A 14,065-nucleotide genomic window follows, 5' to 3' on the forward strand; every position below is an offset into this window, starting at 1 on the left:
TCTACTATGAAAGAGCACAAAGGCAGAAGAAAGTGCCCTGGGCTGTATCCCCAGAAAATACCTGTGACTTGGATTCCATTTGTGTCCTCGTCAAACAGTCAAATCTGAAAACCACCAGCAAATGCCAAGGGTCTGCTACATTTGGCATCTTTGGGCTTTTGGCTGTGCCCGGCAATGTGGTGAGATGAGCACGGGCTGGGTCAGATCCGGAGGGTAAGGAGGGCTGACGTGAGCACTGGGTCAGCCAGGGTTGTGGCTGCAAGCAATAGAAACCAGCTTGGCTAAGATAAGCAGAAAAGGAATTTCTTAGAAGGATACAGGCTAGCTCCAAGAGTGAGGAAGAGCTGAAGAACCAGCACAGAATGTCAGCCCCATGACAGTGGGGACTTACCGGTCTTGTTCAGCCCCAAATCCCCAGGACCTCAAATAATGTACAGTAAGTATTGACTGAGTAGATGGTCAATGACTAAATGCATCAGGCTTCAGGAGAGACAGGAACCAATGCCACTTAGGGTCTGGAACAGAAACTAAGGGACAGTCTCTTCAGGGTGGTACCCACACGTGAAGGAGCTCCACGCTTTTAAGCTTGGGGGTCTCTCTTCTCGAGATTAAATTTCCCATGACAGACTGGCCTTCTGGCCTTACTCACACCACATGCCTCCTTTCTGGCTAACTGGCTAGAGAGTTGGTGCCTTCACTGACGGCCCCACAGGAATTTATGACAAGGGAGAAAGAACTCTCCAAAGCAAATTCAGGGACCTGTTACCAGGAGAAGGGAGAATGGATGCTGGATTACAATTGCAAAGACAGTCCTCATACCCATCCCAACTACAACAGGTTTATGGAGGGGTTTTAGAGCTCTAGCAGTATAAGCAGGAAAGAGATTAATGTCTTTCAGCAGATGGCCCCTGATTCTGTTGAGCCCCCTTTCCACTGAGTAGTAGGTCCCTTAGTGACATCCGGGACAGATTCCAACCTTCCTGGCCACTTTCAGTTATTGGAACAACTCTTTTTCAGTATTAAAGGCTTAGTGCTGGGACACCTGGGTGGCTCAGTCAGTTAAGTGCCTGCCTTTGGCCCACGTCATGATCCCAGCGTCCTGGGATCAAGTCCTGCATCGGGCTCCTTGCTCAGCAGGGAGCCTGCTTTTCCCTCTGCCTGCCACTCCCCTGCTTGTGCTCTCTCTGACAAATAAATAAAATCTTTTTTTTTTTTTTTTTTGGCTTAGTTGTATTCACCATATTCCTGTTACTAATCTCAAACTTAGGCCAGTTTCGACTGGATGCACAAAAGTTATACATGGCTCCCATGGGACAAATGCCAAGGACCTAGAGACAGCTAAGTCACGAGTATCATCCTCATGATAACTCAGGGTAACTCTGAAGCAGCAGACAAGGAAGAGTGAAAAATGCAGCTGTAGAAGCTATGTTCGATATGCAGAGGTTGGGTAGGGAGGGCAGAACAATTCGCTCCTCAGAAGGGAGGCAGGAATAAGAGGGGGCGTTCTGGAAGCAGTAACATCTGAGCTACACACACAGAGGGTCAGCCGGGCATTCCCAGAGAGAAACACACTCCAGGCGGCATTGGTCAGGAGAGCAAGACCCCTCGGAGCATCAGGTTCGAAGAACTCATAGATCCGCATAGGAAAACAGGAGCAAGGTCTCCAAAGCCATGCTGAGGATGCACACGTAGTCCTCACGGGATTCATTCTTTCATCGACTCGCTCAAGATCCCTGAGAAGTGAAGGTCAAGGGAAGCACTTCTGCGGGGAAGTAGGTGAAGGAAACTGAAGTGCACAGTTTTCAGGTAAGCTCAGTGGATTTGAGGAAAGACATGGGGGATGCAGAAGCCTTGGGCTCACTCTCACACCGGTTGCTCATTTTAATTCTGCTTTCAGGAAGGGGCAGAACCACCATCAGAGTAAAATAAATAAATAAAAGTGCTCTCTGGTGAATGCCAGAAAGACATTTGTTCAAGCTTCTTCCAAAATATAATGGGCATGAGGCTCCCGTGACCTAAGCCAAGAGGGGAGACGGTTATTTTGTTCTCTTTTGGATCCATTCATTTCTCTGGAGGCTCAGATGCTCGAGGTGATGGGTGAAGACTATTTGCGTAATGTGTCACATGGGTGAGTGCTTAAGTAGCTTGACAATTCTTTCCAATCTGACCAGTGGATCATAGCTACGATGATTTATGAGATAGAAGTGAATTTTCAGATGATGTATTTCCCCGTGAATCCTTATTAATCAATATTTTATGGGCAATTCTCACATTCTGCTAGATACAACTAAGGACTCTGTTAGCCCTTCAGATTAATAATGTCTTATTTAGTTTCATGTGATAATAAGGATAAGAACGTCATTTTTCTGGTTTAGAATCTTCATTTATTGCATTTTCTCTAGAGTGGGTACACTCAGGTGCATTTGAGCTGTTGACTATCTTTTCCCATTCAAATGGGGTCTGGAGAAACAGGGTTCTTGTCTCCTTTCACTCAGAACAGGGCCTGGCCCATAGCAAAAGCTCCAGAAAGACTCGGAATTCGGCAAAAGAAGAGCTTTAGTAGGAACGGAAGAGATTGGGTTCTGGAGTCAGAAACCTGATCCAAATCCTAGTTTCACCATTAACTAGTTGTAGAAGCTTGGGTGGACAAGTCACCTACTATGTGGGAGTCTCCGTTCCTTCATCTTCACTGTGGGATAAAACACTTCCTTCACCAGAAAATTTACTGGTATGTGAAAGAATGAATATGAAAAAGCCTGGCACCACTGTAGGGGAATCAATAAATCCTAGTGGAACTGAAACATCAAACAGTGCTTAAATTACTATTACCTAAATCTAGTTCTGGAATGTCATAATAACAGTTTAACATGCTAAACCTTTAGCTAGTACTGATTACAAAAGACCTCAAACTTCAGCATGCTTTGGAATCTCATTAAAGTGCAGATCCCTGAGCTCTACCCATGAGGATATGCATTCATATGGACTGGTGTGGAACCTGGGACTCTGCATTTTTCTTTTCTTTTTTAAGATTTTAGAGAGATCGCACAAGTGGGAGGGGCAGAGGGAAAGGGAGACAGAATCTCAAGCAGACTCCGCACTGAGCACACTGAGCGCAGAGCCTGACTGGGCTCAATCTCACTACAAGGAGATCACGACCTGAGCCGAAATCAAGAGTCGGATGCTTAACCAACTGCACGACCCAGGCGCCCCTGAGACTCTGCATTTCTAACAAGCACTTTGGGTCATTCTGATGCAGGTGGTCTATGGCCCAAACTTGGACAAAAATGAAACTAAGGGCAGCAGCATAATTTAATTGGCAAAAAATTTAGATTAAGAGGATGATAGCCCATAGTCAACTTACATCCTAAAATACAGAGGGCCAGAGAGTGGGAGGGAGATGGAAAAGAAACAGGAAGGTTTTCACCAGCTCGCCTCACCCCAAACTCACAACATTTGTAGGATTCCAGTTGAGTGGGTGTATTGTTCAAAGAATGAGGACATCTGTACTGCTGGGTGACTGACCTAAAAATACTAAGTGTTTGGATCTTACAAAAGGCCAAAATGCCTTTTTCTCTCTCCCTCCCTGGGCTACCACTACCAGAGACAAGCCTTAAAGCCATGTTTATTTCAAAACAAATCTAATCCATACGTTTGTCTTGTTTAGACTTGTGTCAAAACTGTTTTTAGTGTTAATTTATAAGCAAGAAAAATCTTTTAACCGTGAAAACAGCAAGGGGAAATTAATCTACCTTTGGTAAATATATTTTAACAACAGATATTCAGAATTGAAGACAGGGGGCTATAAATGGGGGGATAGGGAGAAAGAATGTTGCAACTCAAAAGCAGTCAAGAAGGATTTTTCTATAGCTGCTTAATCTTTCATTCGGTCCAAAGCAAACATTCTCAACTGCTTTGAACTCCTAATTTACTGCTCTTGTGCGCACAGCCTTTTACTATGGGCATATAAAAAGGGCACACTTTAATTAAGAGTAAATTAGTTTTGATACCTCATCATGATAATTAGATCACTTTAAGCTACTTTTTAAGAGAGAAACTTTTTCATGCAAGAGACTTGCCTTTAATCACAAAGCAGCTACAGCAAGGCTATTTATGTTTATTCCTTGAGGATGAGCCAAACACATTAGGGAAGGAAGACAGCTGTACCGTCCTGTAGGTCTGAATTTAGCTGATGCTTGTATATGGGTCTCTTCACAAAGCTAAAATCATAAGAGCTTCAGAGACCCAAGACAACCAAAGTGTTTGTGTCACTAGGGACAGAAGAGGTACTACCCATTGCCCAAAGTGGGACTCTACCCCCCATGAGGGGAGAAGCTGAAGAGAGGGCAGAGGTAATCTGCCAAATCCTAGAAGAGGAAACAAAAACCAAAAAACAAAAAACCCACATTCTGATGGATTTTCCAGGCTGCTTTGAGGAGGCAGGACATGTAGTGGGGACAGCAGAGGTTTGCACACCGAATGTGCTGGGTTGAAATATCGACTCTCTGCTCTTGTCCAGCAATGTCCTTGGGTGAGCCTTGAGTGTCCTTCAAGGCTCATCTAGAATCTTTTTAGGGTTATTCTAAGTGGTGAAACAGATAATATATGAAAACCTCAAAGCAGTGGCATACCAGGCTTGCTATGGAGAGGAGCTGTTCACCCAGGTGCAGGTAAGAGAATTTAAAAACAATAATAAAACCCACTAAAAGTTGACTTGCTTCTTGTTATTACAATCCACAGAGGACTCTAAATGAACCTGGTTATTGAATGCGTCTCTCGCTGGGAGCAGGCGACTCCCACTGTGCCACTCCCCCTCCCCGTATGCAATTGGCTTAGTGACTGGTGCACAGTAGATCCTCAGGAAATGCTAGTCCTCCATATCTGTGTGAAAAAGAGGCCAAATCTGTGTGAAAATAGATCTAACATAAGAAAAGAGCCTTCGGGCATGAATCTTACTATGTCTCCAACTGAGCCCCAGTTTAGGACAGTAAGAAATGGTATTTAAGGGATTTTACAAAAATGATTTCTAGAACCCAAGTGTTGACTGCCTTTACACACTGTCTCTATTTTCGCCCTACACTTCACCTCCTCCATAATGAAGAGACGAGCTACCCCAGAGGCATCAGTAAGCAATACGGATTTTGTGATATCTCGGGGGAGAAGGAGATGGTTTCTATCGCACACAAAGTATTTCTCTCCAAAACTCCCCATTACACATCTCCATTTCCCAAAAATTCCTCCTGAGCTAGCATCCCTCTGCCTCTCTACCCTGCCCCATGTAGACTTGAAGCCTCCTCAGGCTGAGGCACTTAACTGTGGCTCTTTCATCTGGGCCTCCCTGTATCTCTCTCCTGTCTTAACTAGACCAATTTAGATCCATTCCAGATCCTTCCTGCTGTCTTCAAGACTGAGAAAGACCAGCAAACATCAGATCCTTCAGTCACCACACGTTGGGCGGAGTTAATAGTATAAAACAACAACGACAGCAACAAACCTTCCCTTTTTCCTGTTCATATGTGGAAATTTTTTTATTTTGCCTTGGTGATCATTAATACCCATAACAGGGAGGGACGGAAAGAAAGGCATTCCATTAACTTTATAATAAATCACCCAGTTGAGTTTTAGTTCATAAAATTAATTTAAAACACTCATAAAATAGCCTCATGGCTATTAAGAATCACACTGATACTTAATTCTCTGCTCTTTACACTCATCTTCTCAAAAGACAACCCCGAGAAAAACTAGCAACTTAAGCTTAATATCATGCATTGCTTTTATTTAAGGAAAATAAAAACTTCACAACAGGGATGGCTGGGTGGCTCAGATGGTTAAGTGTCTGCCTTGGGCTCAGGTCATGATCCCAGAGTCCTGGGATCGAGTCCCGCATCGGGCTCCCTGCTCCTTGGGAGCCTGCTTCTCCCTCTGCCTCCTCTCTCTCTCTCTCTGTCTCTCTCTCTCTGTCTCTCATGAACAAATAAATAAAATCTTTTTAAAAATTTTTTTAAAAAACTTCACAACAGCCCACACACTGATGAAACAGAAGCAACATAATAATAGAGTGGTAAAGAAGATGAGATAATCTTGTAGAGGTCATTTTTAGCCAAACTCTCATTTTACAAAGTTAGAGCTCATGGTTGCAAACAGTAGGAACTACCTAAGCAGAAAAGTGATTTACTAGAAAGCTATTGGATAGCTCACAGAATCAACATGGAGATTAAAAAACAAAACCGAAAAAATGGTCAGAAACCAAGGGAGTAGCCAAATGAAAGTCAAAATCATTTCATGGGAATGCTTTTGGACTCTGCCATTGGGGGAGTGGACACTGGACACTCATCATTACGCCCCTGGACTCCTACATCCACCACCACTTAAATAATCACTGGCCATCTTGGCATCTCTGTACCATACCTTCAAGGGTCAAAGTTCTATGGTCAATTAGTCTCTGACAAAAGAGGCAAGACTATGCAACAGCAAAAAGACAATCTCTTCAATTAATGGTGCTGGTAAAACTGGACAGCTACATGCAAAAGAACAAAACTGGACCAATCTCTTATATCATACACAAAAATAAACTCAAAATAAAGACCTAAAATAAGACACAAAGCCATAAAACTCCTAGAAGAAAACATAGGATATTGAGAAAAAGCAACCCGAATGCATGACTGGTGGGAACGTAAACCAGTGCAACCACTATGGAAACCAGTATGGAGGTTCTTCAAAAAATTAAAAATAGAAATATCATATGACCCAGTAATTTAACTACTGGGTATTTACCCAAAGAAAGTGAAAACACTAATTTAAAAAGATACATAGTTGTTATGTTTACTGCAGCAATATTTACAATAGCCAATATATGGAAGAAACTCAAGTGTCCCTTCATAGATGAATGGATAAAGAAGATATATTATACACACACACACACACACACACACACACACACACACACACACACAGAGGAATATTATTCAGCCATAAAAAAGAATGAGATCTTGCCATTTGCGACAACATGGATGGACCTAGAGGGTATAATGCTAAGTGACATAAGTCAGAGAAGGACAGATACCATATGATTTCAGTTATATGAGGAATCTAAAAAACAAAACAAACAAAAAGCAGAAACAGATGTATAAATACAGAGAACAAGCTGATGGTTATCGGGGGGGGGCGATGGGAAAAACGAGTGAAGGGGAGTGGGAGATACAGGCTTCCAGGTGTGGAATGAGTAAGTCATGGGGATAAAAGGAACAGCAGAGGATACATGGTCAATCCTACTGTTATATCACTGTGTGGTAACAGATGGTAGCTACAGCTGTGATGCGCACAGCGTAACAGACTTGCTGAATCACTGTGCTGTACATCTGAAAATAATGCAATATTGTATGTCAACCACACTTCACTAAAATTAAATAAATGAATAGTATCTACCTACTCGAAAAAAAGAAGGTTGGCATGCCCAACTGGATCAACCATGGGTCACATTCCTAGGGGCAATGACTCCCTCACCCAACACCTCACATATACATGAATGCCAGCGGGGTTTCCACAGGGGTCCCAGCCTGCAGTGTCAGAGAATCTGGGGGTTGGGGAGTAAGAGGCCCATGCCCCAGAGCCTGGGTGAGGGGCAGTCGGAATGTACCTGCATGAATCTGGTCAAAGCCCCCACACATCTGGCCATCTTTTTCAGCAGTGGCCAAGGAGGCCAAGAGGATTTAAAATACTAACAAGAATGAGGTTTTTTCCACACACTCCAATATTAACATCCATGATACTGGGTTCTTCAAAATATGGCAAGATCACAGTAAGCCCCATTGGGATGCATTGGCCCTTTCAACAATTAAAAACCCTCACTCTAAGCAGTAGATCCTGCACCAGGTTTATAGGTATTAACAACAGAACAATCAGAAAATGAATATGAGCCAGAGGAAGAAAGTGAAAATCGTCATTGGTAAATATCTTTGCACATAAATAAAAGTCATTCTACAACATCATATTTCTGACTCTGCTTAAGCTATTAAAGTTTGGCTAAATATGATTCACAGGCAAAAATATAAGGTTTTAATGGTCGGCAGATTGACAGCTAGGACACTTAAAACTGTTGATTACAGTACAAGTCAAAGTAAGGCTTCTAAGAGCAGAAATAAAATTCATAGGAAAAAAAAAGAAAAACCTCACTGCTTAAGTACATAATTGAGGGGCGCCTGGGTGGCTCAGTCATTAAACGTCTGCCTTCAGCTCAGGTCATGATCCCAGGGTCCTGGGGTCGAGCCCCGCATCGGGCTCCCTGCTCGGCGGGAAGCCTGCTTCTCCCTCTCCCACTTCCCCTGCTTGTGTTCCCTCTCTCGCTGTCTGTCAAAAAATAAATTAAATCTTTAAAAAAAAAAAAAGTACATAATTGAGCAGAGTTTTAATGATCTTCTCTCAAGACTGTCTCAAAGGACACACTTGCCCAATTATTCACGTTAACTCCATCCTAACCCAAGAAATCCTATACCACAGAAGTATCACTAAGGAATTAAAGGACAAAAAGAAAAAATTGATGGCAAACAGCTACACGATCAGTTACTGTACTCAATCAGATAATTAAATCTCAGCTGTTTGCACCAGCTAAGTCTCAAATAAACATTTGTTGACTGAGAAGTAAATGGCTGAGAAAGTCAAAAGGAAAACCAGTTACAGTACTTCCCTGTCAGACTATGTTAATACATGGGCCACTGTACATATGTGCTCTGTTTGACCTTTAAAATAAAGACCTGTTTTTCTTAACTGTAAGATAACAATATCAATAGTAATGACACTGTTACTATTACTAAACACTGAAACACGAGACAAGCCGTATCTGTAAGGGAAGCTTGTGGAAATGGCGGGGTCTCTTGCTGAAGCGCACCCTTGGAAGCACATGTTCTTTTAGACAAATCATGGCAAATCGGTCACGCGATCTAGAGCCCTTTTGGATAGAATGGGTAGAGGGTGATGATACTCTACAGAGGTGCACACTATGGGGATATACGATCCTCAAATAATACAAACTCAAAACCTTATACTGGAAGTAGTCTTAGAACTTAATCATCCCGATGACCCAACTGAGGAATTGGCTTAATACAACCCCTAGAAAATGGTACTCATAGAAGTCTCTGGCAGAGGGCGCCTGGGTGGCTCAGTCGTTAAGTGTCTGCCTTCGGCTCAGGTCATGATCCCAGGGTCCTGGGATGGAGTCCCGCATCGGGCTCCCTGCTCGGTGGGAAGCCTGCTTCTCCCTCTACCACTCCCCCTGCTTGTGTTCCTGCTCTCGCTGTCTCTCTCTGTCAAATAAATAAAATCTTTAAAAAAGAAAAATGTCTCTGGCAGAAAGAAAATGTAAGGTATAGCAAGGTCAAAAGACCTTGAGAACATACAAGTAAAGTTCTTTCCCAACTTTCCCCAAGGAAACCGGCAGAAAACAGTTATAGGAATGAGATTCACAGTGAAATATTTTAAAGAAAATTGGAACACCATTCAGCCTTGAGGAAAGACAATGACAGTGAACTTCAAGATTTTTTTTCTCTCAGGGTATGATCCATTTCTAACCCACAAAAGGAAAATTTTTAAATGATAAGATTTCATTCTTTTTTTTATTCTATTTAAATTCTAAAGCAGAGAGAAATGTCCTAAAAGGGAAAAAATGAAATAGGCTCCTGAGGGAATGTAGCTAAACTCACTCATTCTGTGGAGATATTTGAAAAGCAGCCTGATTTAAGTATAGTCTAAAGGCAAGAATGGCTGGACCACCTCCAAGACCCCATCAGTCTGGTATCAAACACATCAGCACTCTCATCAAGTCTTTCATGTGCCTCAGAAGAATTCAGGAAGTTCACTGATTTTAGAGGTCAAAGTTAAGAAGTCCAAGAATTCTATTTATAGCATTGCCAAGAACCTCGGAGTTTATGAATGGTTTTTAAAGATGACTGAACAACTTCATGAGGGACAGAGGAAAAGAAAATGCGTTGGTGAAGACTCATGTTCTTTCTAAACATTTCTGTAAATAACTGTATCCCTTTCCTTTAGGTCTGAGGTTTGATTTTAACCTAGCTACAAACTAATAAATTAGCTCATTACTATTTCATGGATGCTGACAGAAGACACAAGATCTCTGGGTTAGAGACAAAGGACTTGACTCATGGCAAAACATGCAGTATGAGCATTAGTATTTGGCATCGGTCACTTGCCCTCCAAATCCCACAGAGGAACAGAGGACCCTGAGGGATGCCTGCACACAGTGGGGGAACTATTGGCGAGGAACATGGAGCTTGGGGAACTCACCATTCCATTGGAAGAAAGCCTCCACTTTGTCCCAGAAACAGACATTACTTCACCCCTCAAGGCTGCTCACTGCAAATACAGCCCTGAGAAATGGCCTGGTTATCAAGTGTCTTGGCCTTACTTTCTTGGTCTACTCAGCAAGAGGTGTAGAAATACAGGACACCTATGGAAGACTGTCTCTCCTATGATTTCCTCTCACTATCCCATTCTCTTACCTATTCCTCCTTTCTCTCCTGAAACTGTGAGGAAAAGGAAACTCCAGTGAATGGACTCAGACCCTTCCCACAGCCTAGCTCATCACATCTTTAAGGTCTGTGGTCTGAAGAAAATCCCTCAAACTCAGAGTTTCTTATACCAATTCAGATTCTGAGAAATAAGTGTCATCTTCTTCTATGACCACCCAAGAGGCAAGGTGGCTATTCTTCATTCTCTTGGTTTCCTTAAAGACTAGCTGTCCATACCTTTAATCTGCAACCCCTTTGGTGTCTAACTTCCATCTTTCCTTATTGTCTTGACAGCACCAGAACTATCTTATACTATACCATATACAGATCCCCTTAAAGATCCATTTTCTTACTCTATCACTCATCAAGACCCTGTATCCATAGGTATTTCTGAGAAGGATGAATTTCAATAAACAAAACGTTGCATTATTAAAGCATTAGGGTTCTACTTCAGCATCAATGCTGGCCCAATGCATCCCATTTTCTGCCAGTTTTATCTTCATATAAACTGTTCACGAGAGTCGTGACCAATAATGTTCACATCTTGGATCAGGGAAAATTCCAACCTGCCAGCCATAATGCCACTCTCCATTCTTTACCCAGGGAAGCGTAATAAAAGTAAAAGTGATGTCGTTGTAGAGAAATTTTTGAATTCATTCTCATTTATTTGGTTAGAAAGTAAATCACTTGCAAGCCTGACCACTTTAACTACTCATGATGTCACTATGAAACTGTTGGCGAGCCAGCTCACAGTGAAAACTGACCTGCAATTAAGAGCTAGTGAAACCCTCAGAGCGCGGCCAATATAAATTTTCATAATAACATTTTCCTGACTGGATTGATTTTGGTCTCAGCATTTTAAGGTTAATTTGGAGAAAGTACCCAAGAATGTGTAACTGAGATTTTTTTTTTTTTAAGTCTTAGAAGCATTTCAAGTATGGCTAAGAGAAGGATTTGATTCGATTATCTTCCGACAAACACACGTCCACACACACAAACACATAAACACACAAGACATTGTCTTGTGTAACTCTTACATTTGAGTGAGAGAGTTTATCACATTTGCTCGGCTTCCCCACCAACCAGATACTTGTGCAATGCCTATGGGGGGTGGATGAGGGGCAAGCCCAGGGGCAGGCCCTCTTCCACAATGTGTTTGAAAAAAGTTAATTCAGCAAATGATAGGTCCACTATTTCTCCTACCTCTACATTAGGAAGCTCCAAGTTTAGTCACACAGCTACCAAAGAGGCACAAGGTTAAGTAGGCCAACTGTCTGTTTCTCCCTTTCTCTCAATACCTAATGCTCTTTGATCACTCCGATTTTAATATTCCCAGATCACACTCATTATTTATGGGTCATGGAGAGGTAGGAAAGGGAATCAGTAGCATTCCTATGGGAAGAACCTTTCACAGGGGGGTTCCTAGGGTTTATGCTGCCATTTATCAGAATCTCTCCACATGGGGGCACTATGCTGTGTTTTGCCGGTTTAAATTCTTTTAATTCTCACAACAGTCCTCTGAATGTTTTCTAATAACGGAGGAATCAGATGCTGAGAGGGTGTAAATGCCTTGCCCAGGGACCCAAGTGTCAGGCTCCAAAGCCCAAGCTCTGTCCACAAACGCTATAAAAATAGGTCCACCTTTGGATTTTTGGTCCACCTTCAAAGGTGGCCTAAGAGCCATTTTTTAGAACTTGAACCATTACTTTAAGGAGGACATTGTCCATTTGTTCTTTCCACTAAGGCTCAAACAAAAGAATATGAGCATAAATTGCACTGAAAAAAAAAAATCGGGGTAGACAAGTTGATCATGACCCACTGAAATAGGGAACTGAGAAATGGGTGGATACTCCATCTTTAAGAGCACTTATAAGGGTAACAGCAACCGTCCATCTTAAGTTGTTCAGAGAAAACACAGGAAATCTTTTTTCTTTCAAGGTCAACTGATCCAAAGGGAATCAAGAGTATACTAATTGCTAAGATTTAATGTACTGATATTCCTGTGCTTGACTTTATTCAAGTCAAGCTTTAAATTAGGTAATAAAACTAAGATCAGAAAAAGTGAAGGGTGCCTGGGTGGCTCAGTTGGTTGAGCCTCCAGCTCTTAGTTCCTGCTCACGTCATATTCTCAGGGTCATGAGATCGAGCCCCGTGTCAGGCTCTGCGCTGAGCATGGAACCTTGAGATTCTCTCTCTCCCTCTCCTTCTGCCCCTCCCCTGCCCCCATCCCCACCCACCCCCACTCCCGCTCCACTCATGCACTCTTTCTAAAATACAAAAACAAAACAGAAAAAGTCGAGCATAATTTTTTCCTTGGAAAAATAAACGTTCTCCTCAAACTATTTTAAAAATTTCAAACAATAAAACTATTTCACTAATTTAGCTCCATGGGCACTTAAAAAATTGGTGGAGGGGTGGGTGAAGAAAGGGGAAATAATGAGAGAGAGGCAAGGGGGCAGCAGCGGGGAGGAGGGAGTAAGGAGAATATAAGAATAAAGGAGAAACATGTTTATTTTTTTTTTATTTTTTTAAGGAGAAACATGTTTAAAGGGGAGAAAAAAAAGAGAAAGTATCAGAAGGAGAGAACAGGAGAGAAAACTGAGAAGCAAACAAATAAAAAGCGAAGCTGAGGGAAGGAAACCCTAGTAAGATTATTTTTCCTTCACACTCTGCTATTCGGTTAGGTGTAAGTGAACTTTAGGCCAAAATATCATTGGATTACTTCCTTCTACAATGGCTAGTTAACTGCTTAGCCATTGTTCACAGGTCTCCAATGTCTCTTATTAAGTTTTCAGAGTCTTGGCTCCAACTGATATGACAGTAGCCATTCGGACAAACTATGATTCAGGGAGCTTGCAGGGAGCTGGAGACTATCACTTTCACACTGAACAAAATCAAAATGAAAGACAAATTGACCAAGTCTGAAGCAACTTGAATACTATCTGAGGAAGCAAACTAGACCGCATGGTTTATACCTCAGTTCAATGCCAAGAAATAAAATTAAGTTCAAGCCATCAAAAAACATAATTACGAAGCATTCTCCACCAAGAGTACACCCTGGGCTGGATTCTAGATTTCCTCCCTTTGCTACCTCTGTTCCTCAAGCTAGTCATAGTCTATTTATTTTCCTTCTACTCAGTAAGTTCTGTTGGCCAGTCTCATCACCTCCTCGAAGAAATTCTCCAAGGTGTTAACTACATCATAACAATACGTGAAGTGGCTCTCCTTGCCTCATTCATCCGGCTCATTACTACACTCCACCCAAGCTCAAGGTATTGAGAAATAGTAGCACATTTTTTAAGTGAGATTGAAATTTTTCCAAGTTCCCTAAATCTCTGCAGGCAACTTTACTGATTTGTATAACACAAAATGGAATTGTGAAAGCAGAGTAGAGCTGCTTTGGAACAGTCCGAGAGTCACCAGATGTTACTGTTATAGAGGATATAAAACGCTTTCTTCTAAACATGTACGTGATTAGATCTTGGAGGGGGTGTTATTCTATCATTATAGTAATGGGGATTTTTTTTCTTACAAAGTTGCATTTTTCC

The 14,065-nt window shown here is 42.0% G+C and overlaps 1 long non-coding RNA gene across 1 annotated transcript in view; it reads right to left on the bottom strand.

Annotated features, from left to right (window-relative positions):
- The window catches only part of LOC144380108 (uncharacterized), a 36,042-nt gene that overhangs the window by 11,319 nt on the left and 10,658 nt on the right, over positions 1-14,065 (bottom strand). The gene's annotated exons all lie outside the window — the stretch shown is intronic.

This window comes from Halichoerus grypus, chromosome 14 (genome assembly GCF_964656455.1).
Source record: "Halichoerus grypus chromosome 14, mHalGry1.hap1.1, whole genome shotgun sequence".
Taxonomy (NCBI): domain Eukaryota; kingdom Metazoa; phylum Chordata; class Mammalia; order Carnivora; family Phocidae; genus Halichoerus; species Halichoerus grypus.